This window comes from Rhineura floridana, chromosome 8 (assembly GCF_030035675.1).
Source record: "Rhineura floridana isolate rRhiFlo1 chromosome 8, rRhiFlo1.hap2, whole genome shotgun sequence".
Classification (NCBI taxonomy): Eukaryota; Metazoa; Chordata; class Lepidosauria; order Squamata; family Rhineuridae; genus Rhineura; species Rhineura floridana.
In genome coordinates, this window is record NC_084487.1 from 96,495,113 (window position 1) to 96,511,473 (window position 16,361).

General features: G+C 39.3%; 1 protein-coding gene across 1 annotated transcript in view; it reads right to left on the reverse strand.

Moving 5' to 3' along the window:
• GRM8 (glutamate metabotropic receptor 8) overlaps nucleotides 1-16,361 on the reverse strand; it is a 687,390-nt gene that overhangs the window by 78,217 nt on the left and 592,812 nt on the right. The window lies entirely within an intron of this gene.

Sequence of the window (16,361 nt, forward strand, 5' to 3'; positions counted from 1 at the left end):
TTTATGAAACTGTTAAATAATTGTACCCAATAAATCATTTGTGCCATTGGCTTGATGAGTACCATTAGTTTCTATTTACCTCTTTACTGCTGACCAAACTGACGTCTGTAAAACGATTTATTGACTCCAGGCTAGTTTTTGAAGGAAGCCACCCTATAAAAAGGAATTTATGAGCTAATCACATGCAAATATAGTTCTCCACTGTTTAATTAGAAAATAATGGCAGCTGTGTTTGGAATTAGTATTTGTATTACAGTATAAAGACCGGGTCAAAATCTTGGTGTGGTGACCTGCAATGAGCAAAGGCTATAAGGGAATTAGTGGTTTTATCTTGATTCTAGAAGTAAAACTGTGGAGAAAGAGAGCTTTAAAAAATAATCAAGAACAAGGAAAAAGAAGAACTTTTCAACTTTGTCTCAGGCCAGTACCAGTACTGCAATCTCTGTTGCAGTATTTCGTGTTTTATCACCAATGGCATTATCACTTGCTGCCTCAGTGCATCAGACTATTTGAGGTTTGTACAGAGTAGCTTGTGAATCTTTTCATTTAAAGTACTTTTGTTGTTGTTGTTGCCTTTCAGGGCAAAACCCTCCTAGGTCAGCTTAAGCAAAATAAAAACAATAATCTTAAAACAACTTGTAAAAATGTATACAACCCAGGTGCACATCAGATGACAGGGTAGAGTAAAATGTGCTCAACTCCCATCAGCATCAGTCAGCATAGCCGATGGTGAGGGAATGATGGGCGTTGAAGTCCAATATCCACCATCCTGGGTGCTATGAATGGAGAGAAGGGACTGTCAGTGGTGCCACTGCTGGGTGTTAAACTGAGACAGGGCTTCCTCAGTGGCAGTTCTTTGTTGGTAAAATTCCCTCCCTGGTGAGGAGCATCTGTCCCCTTCATTACTAATTTAAACATTCCTGCTTACCCAGGCATTCCATGGCTGAAATATGCTGTTCCTGACAATCTAGAAATGATGAGCTGTGACAGTATGTGATTGTTTCACATCTTTTTAATGTTTGTAATTGTTTTAAAATGTTTTAAACATGTTTTTATTTTACTTTTATTTTCAAGGTTCTATCACTTTTGTGTTTGCTGCTCCTGGGCTCTTTTGGGAGGAAGAGTGGGATATAAATTTAACAAAGAAAATATCTGGAGGGTACAAGTTCCCCATCTTGGCCCTAGAGCCTATCCCAGAATCCTTTGTAATATGCATTAGTACCATCTCAGAGAGTTATGTGCTGACAGAAAGAAAACCAATTGAAAATGAATGTTCTAAAGAGAAGGAAGAAACACTGAATGCTGGGTAATTCTTGTGTTGGGTTGAATGAAATGGGCACGGTATTCATTTAATCTTCTACTAGGCAGTATTTCACAAAATTTCATCCAAATATTGTCATTGCACTTAAGGTAAAGGATGCCTCTCAGAATGTTTACAGTTGTTAAATACACTTTGAAATGTCCCACAGGTTACATATTCCAGGGGCAGCAAAGCCAATAAATCCCTGTCTCGAGAAGGTCAGTAGTAATGATTCATATAATAGTTTTCATTCCAGTGCCTCTGACAAATAAACTATGTAACACATAATTCATATTATGGCACCCTACTGGTATGAGTGCTGGAAAACATTCTGGGTGAACAAGATTGCTTCTAATTTCTGGGAATAAAGGGTTTCAACAGCCAGAGGCTGTTATGTCATGAAAAAAGACTAAAATGAGGTGTTTTGAGCAAAATGTGTGAATACAAATAAGAGATATTTAATACTGATGACTGTACTTGGGAAAGGCAACATGAATGGTAATATTTCATGCTTACATTCAGTTTGGGTGACTTTATGAAGTCAGAGGCTCAAAAGACTTGTAGGCTTTCTTTTTACAACGTTCAACCAAAGCCTGAAAAGATTTTACCATTTTTTAAAATGTAATGGGTCTGTTTAAAAGACTGTTTTTTACATTTGTAAACTGAGTACATAATGGTTAAAAAAAATTGTACACAAGTGAGGAGACAGAAGAATGTGGTGACTTGTTCTTCACTTGCCAGTGTTGGATGGTGTCATAGTAAATTCTGAAGTGCAGGAGCTCATCATGATTGTTGTCAGAGCTACACTGCCAAGGAGAATCCAAATATGGAGGCATCTCTCTATCTCTGGCTTTCTCTCTGTGTAGCTCTCTTCCACTCACCATAGATAACATAGAGAGCACCAGGAATGTGTTGTTGACAGGCTGTCTATGAGCCTGTAAACCTGAGAGACACTCCACCCCAACATGGCCAATATGATTTTTAAAATGGCTTCAATTTGGTTCCTTTTGCGAAGATGCTGCTTGAGACCTGATGGAAAAAGTAGCTGAAAGAGTTACGTTTGTCATCTCAACTGAGAGGATGTTGCCAGTCATATGCACAGCACATGGCTTTTGGCAAGCCAATTAATGCAATCCCAAAAATAATTGTAAAAGTTTGGCTCTCAGGAGAGAAGCCTATCCTTCAAAGCTATATATCATCAAGCTAGCTAAAAGGTGAATGCCGCCACCTGCCTTTACAAAAGAAAAGCCCATCACCCTGACCATATGACTCATAATAGGTATGGAAATTAAGGAAGAACACATGCCTGATCCAATCAGTGTTGGATTCTCCTTTGAGACTTTTGTCCAGAAAGATATAAAAACTGGACTCAAGAGCCATTTTGAGGGCTCTGGGCTCTAGGCTCTGGTTGCCCAGTTCCATAAAATCATCTGCTGAATCACTGCGCTGGGTTCAGGTTACCCAGTTCTACTCTGCTGAATATCAGTCTACCTGAAATCACCTGCTGAATCACTTAGCCAGCCAGAACCCGGGAGTCTGACTCCCCTGCTTTTCCTTCACTATCTCTGGACCCCTGCCTGCTACAGCAGAGGTCCCTGCTTGCTGAAGCTGCTTCAGAAGCCCTTTTCAGAGCTCCGCTACTTTTCCTGCCTTCCCCTGGACCTTTGCTAGCTGAAGCAGAGATGCAAGAAGCCATTTCAGGGGCTGCTAACTGCATCTGCTATTTTGCTGGCTGACCCAGGAGTTTCAGTGTGCTCCAGTTCTGCTTCCAGATTACCCACCAGGGCTGAGAAAGGTGCATCGTGCTCTCTATCCTGTTTTCTGGAGGTCCTTTCCCTAGTGCTCCCTTTGCCTATCTTTGCGGTGTGTGTGATTGTATTTCAGAAACCATACTCTGGTCCTCCTTGCCCAGCTGTCATGACTGAGGCCTAGTCTGCAAAGTGAGCTCAGAGAGAGAAAGGGCAGACTAGTGTGCCTTCCTCATTTGTGCTGAACTCAACTCCCCATCTCCCCTTGTGCCTTGGGTGCTTGCTCCTTCATGTGTGTGTACGTCAAGCGTGTGTGTTAATTTAGTTATGACTAGGTTTATTTAGCTAATTCAATTGCACATATTGTTACTGAGCTATCCACACTGAAGTCAATAGATATGTACTGTTACTGAGCTATTCCTCATTGAGTTATTAAATGTGTATATTTTGATTCTCTTTGTGTGTGCTCAATAAATATTCCCATGTTTAAGACCTGTCTGAGTGCAAGTTACTGGGTTAATCTGCCAAGATTCACTATTGCCAATATCTAAAGATTTTAATTATCAAGATTCCTAGAATGTGTGAATGTGAACCATGTGTGTCTACAGAGGAGTCTTGCTAACAGTATGAGTTCCCATTGGCAGAAATACCTTTCCTTCCAGACCAAAAAACAGTATGGGGCTTCTGAATGAGAAGTGGGGGGGAGAGAAAAAAGCCTCATTTGCCCCCCCCATGCCATAGACCCAATCTTGTCCAAGGGCCCGCATGGCTGCTATTTAGTAAAGAAAAAAACAAGCACACCAGAGCCAATAATGTCTTTGACATCATGTATAGTTTGTTCCTCAATTTTGACTAACTTAGGTCCAGTTGAATAGATATTTAGCTGCAAGTAACTTTGATTGGATGGCCACCCATTTCTCTTATTTCAGAACTTTCTGCAGATTCTCCATAATTTTAAACAGACTTACATGCAAATAAGCTCCCAACTGTTCCTTTTAAACTGTGCCTTTCTGTTTTTGCTATGTTTAATTATGATTGCTTCATTGACTAAAACTGAAAATAAAGGAACACCTCCATTTAATAAAAAAAAATAGGACAAGTTTGTCAGAAGGTTTGTGGCATGTGGTTTTCTCACAGTTTGAAAAGGCATCATCATCATCTGAGTATTAGCTTTGATTTGTAATTTACTCTAATTTAAACCCCTGAAAAGTCATATGCTAAACATAAAACATAGACCCCAATGCCATTTAATGAGAAGAATGAGTGGGTCAAGACAGACCTTCCAAATAAAGTGTACAGTTTGATCTTTAATGACAACACCAATCATTTATATTGTGAAAACTGAACAAAGACGAAGGCATGGGCTCAGCATGTAGTGCACAGAGGTTAATAAGCACATTCGCCTTCTGGGCTCCTGTACAACCATTAAATTGAGTAGGAGTGTGGTCACAATATCCAGTGCACAAACAATAGCCCTACAGATAGATAGCCTGTTGGGTTTAAAATAGATGTATTTGTCTTTAAAAAATTGGTAAGATTCCGCTATGATGAACATCTGTGGTGGCCCCCGAGTTGTGGAATAGCCTCCCCGAAGAGGTACGCCTGGCGCCTACATTATTATCTTTCCAGCGCCAGGTAAAGATCTTCTTATGCTCCCAGGCATTTTAATCATTTTAATCTTTTTATCTTTTTAATCTTGTAATACTAATCCTTTTATCATATATTTTGTTTAATTGTATTTTGTTTTCATTGTGTCTTATATGTTTTGTGATTTTATTATTATGATGTATGTATTTTATCCTATTCTGTTTACCGCCCTGAGAGCTACTTGCTATGGGCGGTATATAAATGCAACAAAATAAATAAAATAAAATAAATAAATAAAAGTACAAAGGCTGTTTTTGACAGAGTGGATTTTGAAATGGGTTACACGAACAAAAGTATTTATTACATTGAAATCCTGACATTCTTCCATCGAATTCAAGGAAGCAACGTAGGATTTCAAGCAAGGCAGGTCCAAGACAATTTGCTGCCTGAGGCAAATAGCAAGATGGGTATATGGCTCCCATTGCACATATTGAAGCTGACTGGACTGGCAGCTGAATCTCACTCTAGCACAGGAGACAGGTCAGCATCCTCCACCACATCTGAGGGCAACTGGCTAGTTTAGGGGGCACAGAGAAGGATGTGTGGCACACACCATTCTGTATTCCAACAAAGGGAAATCGCTGCCATCAGACCCCCCTCAACATAAAATATATATGCTATATTCTGACTTAACATCCATTCCCAAATGAAGCAATGACGGATTTCATACATTTGATTGCATATTTATTGTAGGCTTGATAGTCTAGTAATGTGCAGTGCACCTTGTCCAAGCACATAATGCTGACCATTTCAGAAATTAGGTTGGAATCGCTTCTCCTAATGCTAAAGCAAATGTAATTCATTTTGGATCTAAAAAAGGTCATGTACAATACAGTTTTAATATCTCAGGTGATAGCCTGTAGATACATGCTGAAATTACAAATATTTAACAGGGACTGTAGATAGGAAACAAGTCAAGGGCAACCAATCCCACAGAATGCAAGCAGATCCAGAAATAAAAGCTGGATTGACAGTCACTTTTATTCCTGCATTTACCAAGGCTTCTAAGAACGGCCTCAGTTCCTCCACCTGATGTGTGTTTACTGACTGAATATTGGTTGTGATATCCTCACTTTTCCAATCATCCTTCTATGTTAAGGTAATATCCTATTACGTTTGTATCTTCATCTCTTTCTGCACATGAATTAAACAATGTGCCATTGCTAAGCCAAGCATACATGTAAATGATTCTGTTACAGAAGCACTAATATATATATATATATATATATATCACCTATATTTGGCATTTGGGAAAGAAAGCTTCAATGAGTGTTTTTCTGTCTCAAATGGAAAAATTTGGGATCATACTGGAAACTGCCACCAAGATGTGACAATTCTGATCCATTAGGTTATTGTTATGGGAAGCTTTGACCAAGATTACACATGAAATTGCTGCAATGAGAATCATGACAAAATAATTGATCTTCTGCTTATAATACTCCAGTCTGCTAGAAAGTCTTTATAAAATTTGAGAAAAAATTAATAGGTAAGTGTTGTGCATCTTACTTTTGACTTTATTATCTTATTTTTAACTTTCTGATAGTTCTCCACTCCTTCAAATTCTAAGTTGCCATTGTTAAGTTCATGCAGCACAGTGTGCTGCATGTTTAATTAGAAATATAGTAAATGGGGCTTCTTTCAGTAAGTATGCTAAGAACTGTAGCCTTTAATCAGTATACCTCTAATATATTGGATTACTAATTTAAGCCCTATTGATTTCAGCGGTACTAAAGCATAACTAACTTAGTCTGGTTCCTACCCATGGTTCTTTAGTAAGATATACTTTTGATCAGGCAACACTGAGAACTTTTTAACTCTCTGCAAAAGAGAAAAGAAAATCAATGCCATGAAAATAATAAAAGTCAGCTTTTCCCTCAAACATTTCACAGGTCTTCAGAAATTGCTTATTTTCCAATTGTGAGTATTTTGTCCAGGCACAAACCAACAGAACAGAACTTTCCAGGCTTTTCGTTTTGCAATTTTCTATTAAAATTAACTCGAATATCCTTGTGAGAGAAATCTGATTCAGTAGAAGCACCCTTTACAAATTTGACTAATTTTACCAGTTTGGGTAGAGGAAAATGTAATAATCATTATAAATGGAAAGTAGAGTTTATATGCTTCTGCAGTATATAGAGATTATTGTGTAGAACTGCTTATACTGCACGTAATCAAGTAATGCACTGCCACACATGACAATGATCAAAGCCACTATACATTTATTAAAATGAGAGTTCACATCAATGTGATTGGTTAAAAATAAAAAGAATACGGGGTTCTATGTTGTCCTCTATAGTGAGAGATTATCTAGGGATATGGGATACTATCCAACTAACTTGTTTCATCTGCACAAGGATTTCCACTTGCACAAGGAAACTTTCTCTTCTCTTCTCTTCTCTTCTCTTCTCTTCTCTCTCCACATGCCCCCTAAATCTGTTCTGGGGGCTCCCAGAGCAACTTTGATGAGGTCATGCACAGGGACAGGGAAGAGGGAGAGGTTCCATTGTGCAAGTGGAAATCCTTGTACTGATGAAATGAGTTAACTAGATGCCACCAGTTCTCATTAGCAGCCCAGTTAGATCCTTCTCTGTCTCACCCTTCCATGCGATGGAAAAGAGAAGGTGGATGTCCTGAACCATTGCTGGAATCAGTGAGGAACTGGATGTGGACAAACAATCTGAGCCGTAATCTAGATAAAACAGTTGTTTGGGGCTCAGATTAATTACCAAGGGAACATTTTATATACAAATTTTCATTATGGAGCAGGTGCATTGTTTGGGAGTAGGGCGGCCATGTGTCATACTTTACAGAGGACAGTCTATTTGAAGGAGTCAGATATTTGAAGAGCTGTCTGGTCCATGTCTGGTTTAAAGATAAAGAACCATATGAAAGGATAACAGGGGTTTGAAGTTGTCCAGCAACCATTAGCACCTGATCAGCAGACTGAGCAAACAAACAGGTCAACTGGCATGTTCAGGATGAGCTGGGAAAGACCCTCATCTGAAACTCTGAAGACTCACTGTCAGTCAGTGTGCTAGATGGACCAATGGTCTGATTTAGTATTAGACAATTTCCAATGCAGATTGGTTATTGTAATTATTTTAACCAGACCATTCAGCATAAGAACCTAAGAGCGTACTGGATCAGGCAAAAGTCCCATCTGGTCCAGCATCCTGTTCTCACAGTGATCAGCCAGATGCCCAATTGAAGCCCACAAGGAGAACCTGAATGCAATAGCACTTATAACCATCTGTGCCCAACATCGGGTCTGATCCGGACCCAATCTCTGTGCCAGGGATCATATCTGATCATCCTGCCTGCCTTCCACTTTCTGCCATGGCCAATGAAAATGGTAGGGCTCTGGATGTGGTGGTGGCTCTGCCACTCCACAGAACCCTGGTGGCAGTGGCACATAGTTCGGATTACATGGTAAAATATTATGGGTTATATCCAATGCTGGTCATAGTGAGAGTAGATCCATTGAAATTAATGGGCATGACTAACTTAAGTATATTAATTTCAGGGGCATTTACTGAGCAGAATTAGTTGTATGTAGCCTTATATAAGTGCTTAAAATATATGCATATTAGATTGTATCAGCATTTTGTTTATTTCCATGCATTTATATCTCTTCCTTTCTTTAACATAGCTCAATGCAGCATGCAGAAATTTGGGGTGCTTAAGGAATTTGATTTTTGAGGATTTCTATGTGAAAGGACTTTCTTTGCAACTCTGGGAACTTAGCTGTCAAGTGGATTTCACACTTCTTCTAAACACATTGCCAGTTTTAAATGCATTGACATATTCATTGAAATAAGTATTTAAATTTTTTGAAGATTTTTTTTAAATTGCAGATTAATTCCAGAAATAGAATGGATTTATGGGTAAAAACACAGAAAAATGACACAGACTAGAAATGGACAGATCTGCCAATTCCTTATATAGAGTGTTCAGGTGGTCTTTCTGCCAAGCACAAACCACCGGGCCATGACCTCCTTAACTTCAGCCTGGTTGCTGCATTATGTGTTTTAGGACTATATAAAGCCATTCCTGGTGTTTCTTTCAAAATACCTGTCAGTGGCAACTGAGAAAGAATCAAGCCCCCAATCTCTTATGAGTATTTTGAAGGAAGCGCTCTAAATGTATACATGCCTGTGTTTTTTGCACCCTATGTGATGTGTGCACATTTTGTATTTGGGAGGTATCTGTACACTCATGAGATCCTGTCTTCCCTGGATGGATTAACAACATTCTCATCCTCTCCACTTCCTTAGACTCTAGGACTGGCTGTCTCTGGGATTAAGTAGAGCTTTACTGTTTATCTTCTGCTCACAATAAAAAAAGGGTTTGATCTAGGGCAACAGTTGGAGATAACAGCAAGCGCAGAACGGAAGAAGAAACTGAGAAGCAGAGCAAGAGATGAATGAAAATATGGCTGCAAAGTTCTTTGCTTCCAAAACAGCAGCAGCACACAGGACTGTACTCCACTGCTATGCTATTAAACTGTAGTTGAGCACTGTGAGGGATGAATTTGGAAGAGGGAGCACATCAGGGTACTGTACCATTATCTACACCAGCTGCCTATTAGCTTTGAGGTAGAGATTAAGTGGTTGGTTTTGCATGGCACCTAGGAATTAATTTCCATTTGACTCAATTAATAGCTTAGCAGTTGTACATTTTAATTGCCATTAATGCATTTAGAGCCCAGGCTGGGCACATTCTTTTAAATTAAAAGAAATAAACAAACATCCCCCTTTTTTTCTACATTACCCTACATTACTCTTTTCTACTTGCTTTCTTTATAGCACACTGTTTTTCTAATCAGGATCCTCTTGACTCAAGGGACTTAGAGGTTTGAGAGACCTCAGTTTTCACCTGCCCAGTGTTATGAAAACATGCCAACAGATTAAAGGGGGGGGGTTCTTTGTTCTCATAACTTCGAAGAATGAAATAGATGGATCAGGCAATAGATCAATGTAATAAGTGCAGGAGAAGCCTACCAGCACTGAAACAAGCCAACAAGATTTCCAAGGTGTTCAAACAGAGGATTTTTTAAAAAAATCATTATTCCCTCTATTTCTCTGAAGTTCAGTCTTTGAGAGCTACTGCTTATGTAGCACCCAATTAGGGATGAGGTCTATTGACTGGTACTGGTTTGAAACCATTCCATCAACCTAACAGGCTGATATCAATGTGAGTTCGTTCATTGTCCTCAAGCTACTGCTTTATACCAATCCGTTTCCCCCCCTTGGAAAAATATTGACATTAATATTGATATTTTTAAGGAAATATCAATATTTTGAATAGAAATGTTAATCTTTTGAAAGAAGATGTTGATAAATGGAAAGAAATATTGATAAAATATTGATGTTAATATCAATATCTTAGATATGGATTTTTTTAAAAAAAAATCTGTAATCTGCAATAGCAAGTAAGCAAATTAAGTGGCAGTAATGGTGGCAGTAATGGCCACCAGCTTGGATGGCTTTAAAAGAAGATTAGACAAATTCATGGAGGACAGGGCTATCAATGGCTACTAGCCATGATGGCTGTGCTCTGCCGCCCTAGTCAGAGGCAGCATGCTTCTGAAAACCAGTTGCCGGAAGCCTCAGGAGGGGAGAGTGTTCTTGCACTCGGGTCCTGCTTGCGGGCTTCCCCCAGGCACCTGGTTGGCCACTGTGAGAACAGGATGCTGGACTAGATGAGCCACTGGCCTGATCCAGCAGGCTCTTCTTATGTTCTTATGTTCTTAATGGAAAATTCTGTACCAAATCTGAACAGGGTAAAATTCTAGCATATTCCTACCACCCCACCACCACCATCTCAATACAGACCTCAGGATTCCCATAGGCATCTGGATGGCCACTGTGAAACTAGAGGGGCCTTTGGAAAAAAACTCAGGAAGCACCCTCCCCCCCAAAAAAACAGGTCAATGAGGATTGAGCATGTTGTGAGGGATGCGGTGAGTAAGAGATGCAAATGTTGGGTGGGGGAGGGGAATGGAGTAGTGTGAGTGAAATCCTGAACAGAAAGCATTCAGCACCACAACATTTTCTTGCAGGTCCCATTTCTGTTTCCTGTTTCCTAGAGCAAGAACAGCCAGCCTTTGAGGTCTGGAAGTGTATTTGCTTCTTAATTTGACCCCTACACAGAGAGAGAGAGATAAAGGTGGCCATGCTCTATGATTGAGTGGCATTATTTGGCACAGAAAGATTCAATGTCAAGGAGCACATGTGGTTGGAACATAGTCAGGGTATTCCACATAATACCCAAAGTGAGACAACACAAAATACAGAATCTCTCTTTCATGGCTTATGAAATTTTCTTATAAAGGAAGACAGAACAAAATTGTTTAAAATATTGGGGCATAGGACTGTATCTGGTCCACAGACTGGTAGTTGGCTATCCCTGTTTTAGACTATCATCTAGTTGGAGAATTTGTGTATCTAATAAAAGAGAATATTGCTGATGCAACAAGAGACAAGGGTTCAGATAACATCAGAGCTGTGAATTGACTCTTACTATGCTGGGCATTCACCACTTCTCAGCCACTTAAATTGTAAAATGAATATTATGATGGCCTCAATGAAATATGGCAATCAGTTATAGGTTATAATCCTTTATGACAGGGCAGGTTAACAGAGTACTAGATTAAGATACTGTCATGGTATATAGCTGTGTGGGGAGCAAAGAGGGCAGACAAAGCAATAAGGGAGTTTGTAAGGGGTTTTGATCTGATCCTACTGCAAGATGCTTGGGATTTAGATAATACTGATTTTCCAGAATAAAAGGTTTTCTCTGTTCCACAGGGACAAAAAACAAAACAACAGAAGTCACCGCAGTGATGGATTACCCTTACGAATTTCAACATCAATAAAGGTATAGGCCATAAATAGAATGGTATACATTTATTCTCCAGCAAGAATGGTAAAACTTATGGGACCAGACCAGCCATGCACTTGGATGAAGTAACCTCCTTCAAGCATCATCATGAGCGGTGGAGCATAGATCAAGGCAGGAAATGGTGTCTGATGGTGTAGCAAGACTTTGAAAAATGTTGATCTAGTGTGTGAGGTATGCCATTAACATGATGGAACCTAGCAGGCAGAAAAATGTCCTCAGCTGGTACAGGGAAGTTGGCTAAGAAGCCAAGCATCAACATTACAGCACTGTCCAACTACAGAGGGGCTCCAGGAGAGAGAACAAAATTGCTGAATCACTGAGCAAAGCATACCATAAGACAAATTCTGAGTAGTCAATGCTGTAATAAAAACTGGCTTTAAAACCCCAAAACATTGTGACATATGATACAATGCAAAGCAAGAAGGCATCCTGAAGGGCATGCCAAATGAGGAACTGTAGTTTGAAAATGCAAACCTAATTTAAGCCCCTTTTTTCTTTTCTTTTGATTCCCATTGTAATCTTGAAACTGGTTTTATTTTTTGAGTTTATCAATTGCCACTGTAATAAAAGTGAAATTACTTCCTTATTTTAATCTACCTGCCATTTCTTTTAGCAAAAACTCAGCTCTTTGCACAGTCATTAGTTCCCAATCTGTCACTTGTAAACAGATATCACACTGGTTCTAAAAATTGGTGGGTAGGAAATGTGTATTTAAAATATATGTTTCTCTCTCACACACACACACATGCATTGCTATGTTTGATTTCTAAAAGCAGAGGGAGAAAGATATGCTTTTTGTTGTTGTTTGTAAATGGGAAAAATATCAAGTATGGGTCAATAATTGCTTTTCAGTTTGCCTTGCTGGCTTTCAATTAAACTTACCTGGGCCTAGGGATGGTAGGAGAAATTAGATTTAGTTTGCTTTTAACAGTGAATCTACAGAATTTGCATTTTCCAAAACATTATGAGCAGCAAAACACAGCCAGCCTTTGAATTTCATGTTTCTTCAAAGTTTGTGATGCAATTTTCCAACCAAATAATATTCGCTTAGTTTAGCTAAACTGTAACAGCTTACCCTGATTTGTAGCAGCCATCCCAAGTCTCAGGCAGAGGTTTATCCCAGACCTACTGCATGAAAAAAGTAGAGATGCTGGGAACTGAAACTTGTACCTTCCTATGTGGAAGGAGGGAGGAGGAGGAATTTTATTCAGCTTCTACAATATTTAAAGGCAGATCTACCCATTCATACTTTCTGAGAACCAAAACACATCCATCCTTCAAAATTCACACTTATCCGAATTTTGTGATGAAATTCTCCAACCAATGTTTACAAAAATTCATGTATTAGGGGAAAGTGTGCATAAAAACAAATATGTTAGTGAAAATAATGAACAAAAATGCATTATATTAAACTGTTTGGTGTACATTAGTCAAAACTGCATGCAAACGTGTACTAGGAGAAATTTGCACTAAAATGCTGACTAATTTTCGTGAGTTTTGTTTTTAAAAAATGCTGAGGAAATGTGGGAAACTTAAGTGTGGAATTTAAGACAGGATAAATGAGAAATGAAAAAAACCAAAGCTGACCAATCTGTCCAGCCATAACTGGGATTAAACTAACCCTGAATTCCATCTAGTGTTACTCCTACTCAGAGTAAACCCTCTGAAATCAATGGACACAACTGACTTAGGTCTATCAATTTAAATAAATCTACTCTGAATAGGACTTGGTTTGATACAGCCCCTTGTACTTATAACATATTTGTGGATATAAGCACGATCTGGGCATCAGGTTCAAAGGTCTAGGACACTTCAGTTCTCAGTAAACGGTCCAGTTGAGTATTTAGGCATAGCAAGGAATTCTTGACATCAAATGGCTGCAGCTACTCACCCGTTGTCCCTAGTAATGAACCTCTTTCTCAAGCATCTGACTCTGGGGAACTCCTTGGTAGTGTATGGAAAATATATTTGTAGGTTGAGGTGAATGTCAAGGGTAATATAAGAATGTAACATAAGCCAAAACAAGACAGCATTATGCTGTTTAACTGTAAGGTATGAGGAGTTTAACATTCACCCTAAGCCCTATGACACCCTTGCAGTAAGCCAGTGTGGGGATTTAAGCCATGGGATGTTCTAGTTTGGCAGAGGACACTGTTTATGTGCATAAACGGGTAAGTACTAAATCTATACTGCCACAAGAGAAAGCTTACCACAGTGATTTTCCCAGGCACAGTCTAGGTTTAGAAAATTTGCATTGGATGTAACTATTCTTCCCTTTCTGGCCCAAATGAATAATTATCTTTTGAGTATTTTCCTCAAGCTATACATACTGACCTCCTGACAAGCTTTTTTTTAGCAAATCAAAAGGGGTGGAAATCATATTCAGTATAAATTGAATAACAGTTTGTTTAGGAAGGGGTGTTATTACAGTGCATAAAAGACCAAGCACATAACTAGCTGAGTGTGATTTGACTGTGAAGAGATTGTGCCTGCGCATCCAGTATTCATGCATCATTAATTTTATATGCACAGCGATAATGGGTTCCAGAGAAAGCTTCAAATAATCCTTTCATTACTCCTGTCGTAGATCAATTGTCTGTCAGGCTACATCCTTCCTCTCCAAATTCCCCGGTGATGGCTGAATTTGCCTGTGCATGCCTATCATATGATGAAAGCAACATCACCTGACATCACAACACACACAATACCTTTTGGTGGAAGTATTTCACATGTTCACCCCTATGTGACTAGGTGATAAGAAATCAAATTGGGCACATACACGTGTAGGGAATTCTGCATTCAGTACCGCTATGTCCCTGTCTCAAATTATCTATTTACCAAGATCATTCATACTGAAGGTTCTGAGCATACTGGGGAAGATCAGACAGACCCGAAGTTCTTCCTACAGTGTTATGCATGAACCAGCCAAAGCCACAATGATTTCAGTTGGAAAGAGTTAAGTTTAATCCTCAACTGAAATCAATCAGATAAATGTACTTAACTTTAGGCTAATGAACTGTGATTCATATGGGATTCTTCCAGTTACATATGCCTTATAACCCACTGAAAAATCCTTCCATATATTGCTTCCCTCCCCCCCCCCATTTAATGATTTTTAATTTACTAGGATCGTTCCAGGTAGGGAAAACAAATTCAGAACTAAAGGTAATTTAACCAGTTGCCTTATTTTGCCACTGGGTTGAAAGGACAGTTTAATTTTCAATTTAAGAAAACACAATGAACTAGCATCTTCAGTGGCATTCTCAGGCCATATTTCAGCGAAGACAATGGAATTTTCAATTTAATGCCATCTGGAGTTCAAAAATGCTGCTGTTAAAACACTAGTTTGAAACCTGGAAAGTGCTTGTATGAGACAGTACTGGCAAGATCCTTACAGTAGCTTTCCTTGAATCTACTAGCTCCAAGTAGCACTGCCAATGACAGTTCGTGTGTGTGTGTGTGTGTGTGTGTGTGTGTGTGTGTGTGTGTGCATATGCATACACACTGTCAACTTTGTGACTGCTTTTGGAAATATAATAGAAGTTTGGAACCAACTTAACGTTCCCAGTGTGTAAGAATTACAAAGAGGACAGAGCATTCATTCCCCAAGCCAGAACCTTGCGACAAATTCAAAGCTGAAATTTCCACCACATGTACTTATTGCTCCAGGATCCTGTGAGCATCCCTCATGCTTCATTTGAGACACTCAACTCTCATTGACCCTGACATGATAAACGCAGAAATACGTCTTTCTCTTCAGCAGAAACAGGTTTCATTCAGCAGAGATATTTTCACAATCTAAAATATGACTATTTCTAATTATAACAACTTTCTCTTCTTTCCCTACATATGCACGGTTTCTGGGGCTCCACTTGATTACACTTGTTGTATAGGAGGGGGGGTGTCACTTGCTTAAGGAGGGGAAATTGACGATGTAACAAATATATCAATCCATAACACATCTGTCTCTCACTTCCTCTCCCACTGTAGCCCTGAGCTAGAGGTTTATCCAGCTGTTTAACAAATGAGGCTTGGTGTGTAAGTAAATTATCAACCCATGCACTGTGCTTTTCATTGCTCATATTTAATTCCAGTGCATTGTCATGTAAAGGTAACATCTTCAATAACATAGTGAAATGCAGTTTCCTTAGTGTGTCAGTTACTCTACAATTTCTTTTCTCCCTTCTCCCCAGTCTTGATATTCTAACTATAGATGGAGAGATTATAAAGCCTTATTCCATACCACTATAAGTGCTTTTGAAGACTAGCCCTGCAGCCCCATCCTTTGCCTGCAGCTATTGATCAGGCCATTAAGCCTGGCATCTGCACTTCCTGCAAAAAGCTTCACTATTAGAGAAGGAGAACACAAAATGGGTTGTGCTCACTTTTCAGGCCTATCAAACACCCGGGTCTGCCTTATCAGAGAGTACTAATCCTCCTCAATCATCAAAAAGTCTTAAAGTACTTGGCTTGGAGCCAGTGGTGCTGTCAGGGCAGAATTCCAGGGCCCTGCTCAGCAAAAATGAGGAGGGTCCCTAAGCACAGCAAGGCATCACATTTTGAAGTAAATGCAGTAATACACATTGCCATCTAAAGAGTGCCCTGCCTCCCGCCCCTGCAAGACCATTAAGTCCAGAGTATAAAATTACCTAACTGTGCCACTGCTTGGAGCTGTCACATGAAACAGAGAAAATCAGAGGCAGTGCTTTCAAGAATAGATCAGATAGCAACAACACTATACCGTTGTTTTTGCTTTGGCTATT